General features: G+C 35.1%; 1 non-coding gene across 1 annotated transcript; it reads left to right on the forward strand.

Moving 5' to 3' along the window:
* Positions 1-742: 742 nt before the first annotated feature.
* Positions 743-849, forward strand: LOC131176103 (small nucleolar RNA R71). Its single transcript, XR_009146231.1, has one exon. It is a non-coding gene; the product is annotated as a small nucleolar RNA R71 (small nucleolar RNA).
* The last annotated feature ends 1,847 nt before the right edge of the window (positions 850-2,696 follow it).

The raw sequence follows: 2,696 nt of genomic DNA on the forward strand, positions 1-2,696 counted from the left end.
CATTATAGCATTCGCATTTTCTCTAGGATTCATGACTATTTGTGATGGAAGCTTTCCAAAACCTTAAGCTTCCAGCTTACTCACAGATGAGGCAAACTGACCAATCTGCCTCTTTATGTTTTGAATGCTATTTCTAGTCTCCTGTTGAAACTATTGTGTATTGTTAGCCAAAACCTTAACAATTTCATCAAGTGACATACCTTGATTTGAGGGAGGTGGAGGTGGTTGATTCACTTGTGTTCTTTGCTGCTGGTATTGGTTTTGCACTGGTTGATTCTCATAACTCAGATTAGGATGATCTCGCCATCCTGGATTATATGTACTAGAAAAGGGATCATACCTACATTATGGCCACCCATAATGTCCTACTGCATTAGCATGTTGCATTGATTCATCCTCTTGTAATGTAGGACACATGTCAGTAGCATGACCCGAACCCAAACCCGAACAAATCCCACATACCTTAACAGTTTGCATATTCCCTACAGCCAACTGCCTCAGCAAAAAAGTTAAATAAGAAATCTGTTTCTCAAGGTTAGATGTACTTACCTCATTAACCTTCATAGGTGTGTGATCCATTCTCATCCCAAACTGCTGAGAATTTACTACCATGTTAGCAATCAGCCTCCTTGCCTCTTCTGGTGTCTTGTCAACCTAAGCTCCTCCACTAACAGCATTTATCATACCACGGTCCATTGGTAGAAGTCCTTCATAGAAATACTGAATCAATAGCTGCTCACTTATTTGATGATGGGGACAGCTTGCACACTATTTCTTAAATTGTTCCCAATACTCATACAAGCTCTCTCCATTATACTACCGAATGCCACAAATTTCTTTTCTTATGTTGGCAGCACGGGAAGCAGGAAAATACTTCTCCAAAAATATCTGCTTTATCCCATTCCATGAGTTGACAGATCCAGAAGAAAGGTAATATAACCAATCCTTAGCTGTGCCTTCTAGTGAGAAAAGAAAAGCTCAAAGCTTGATTTGATCCTCTAAAACTCCTTGAGGTTTCATGTAGAACACACAACATGAAATTCCTTTAAATGCTTATATGGATCCTCACCTGCAAGACCATGAAACTTAGGCAACAAATGAATTAGTCCAGATTTTAACTCAAAAGCAACATTTAAAGCAGGGTATTGAATACACAAAGGCTGTTGGTTTAGATCAGGAGCAGCCAACTCTTTCAAAGTCCTAGCAGCCATGGTTTCATTTTCGGAATTTGAATCCAAATCTGAATCCTAACTTAACTCCCTTGGAGATTGGACTCCTTCATATGTACTCGGAATCTGCTTAGCCTGCTTAGCTAATTTTCTCAACTATTTATCTATTTTTTCTACTTCTGGATCAAAGATCAACTCACTAGATTGAGAAGCTCTTATCATAAACAAAAAGAAATCAAAGTAAAAATAGAAAAATGCCTCAAAACCCTAGAAAACAATCGAATTTAGCCTTAAGAGGGTGGGGCCAAGAAATCCTATGGATTGATTGGTCTTGATCAGAATGTCATTTTCTTCAAAATAGGTATAGGCCGCCCTCCAAATTCAACCAAACTTCTTAATGTTTTTTTGAAAATCTAAAAAAAAAATAGCAACAACTCACAAACAAAATTAATAACAGAACAACCTAACACCAAAAACACGAAATCCAATAAATTTCAGTCCCCGGCAACGGCGCCAAAATTCTTGATGGCTGTCAAATTCACCAAAAATTAAATTAACTGAAATTACCAATTATGAAATATTTTCTGCAGTAAGTGGTAAATCCAGGTCGAACCCTAGAGACTGAATTATTAAATTTTGTGCACTTGTGTAATGGAAAAAGAAACAAAGGTTAGGGGGGGGGGGGGAGAAGGTAATTCACAATCCAAAAAAGAAATCAAAAATCAAAAATTAAGATCTAAAATTAAATAAGAAACTCTGAAATTAAATAAACTTCAGTCCAACGTAATTCGCATTCCAATACATTGATTCGATTATAGACAAAAGAAATACAATTATATCTTATTGAATACTTAACGTAGATTTACCAAAACAGCAAGGTAAAATCCCTAACTTCCCTATACTCATCAATTCGAGCCCAGCACTCTTGTTGACTCTAATTATTAAATGAATTGGTATTAAGCAATCCTCATCAAATCAATAACTGCTTTAAGAATAGGAAGTAGTTAAGCTGAACAATAATTTATGAAGCATAAATCATTTAATTCACCCTATTATTTCCTTAGGTTATTATCGAAAATTGGGATCATAATCAACAAAACCTAATTGCTACTCATTTCAATCTTACATAACAATTGCAGATTATGAAGATGAACTAGCAATTGATCACATCAAATAATTAACTAATAGGCCTTTTTAGCAAATCATTCAATAGATCAAAGACAATGAAATCAAAAAATAATAGATATTCAAAAGACATAAATTAAATTAAGAACCTGATCTCACAAATCAAGCAAAAGAACTTGAATCCCTTGAACTAAATTAAAAACTTAGCCACTCATGTTCATGGCTTACAGAAAAATAAAGAAGAAAATTGAAGAAATCTAGAATGTTAATGGAGAACGAAAGTCTGATCTTCTCTTTTTTTTGTGATGGTTACTGCCTCTTCTATTTATAATAAATGGCCCAGGGTTAGGTTTAAGAGTCTTTCTCTCTATCAAAAATTGCAACTAGAGCAAAATCAGGAAA

This window comes from Hevea brasiliensis, chromosome 18 (genome assembly GCF_030052815.1).
Source record: "Hevea brasiliensis isolate MT/VB/25A 57/8 chromosome 18, ASM3005281v1, whole genome shotgun sequence".
NCBI lineage: Eukaryota > Viridiplantae > Streptophyta > Magnoliopsida > Malpighiales > Euphorbiaceae > Hevea > Hevea brasiliensis.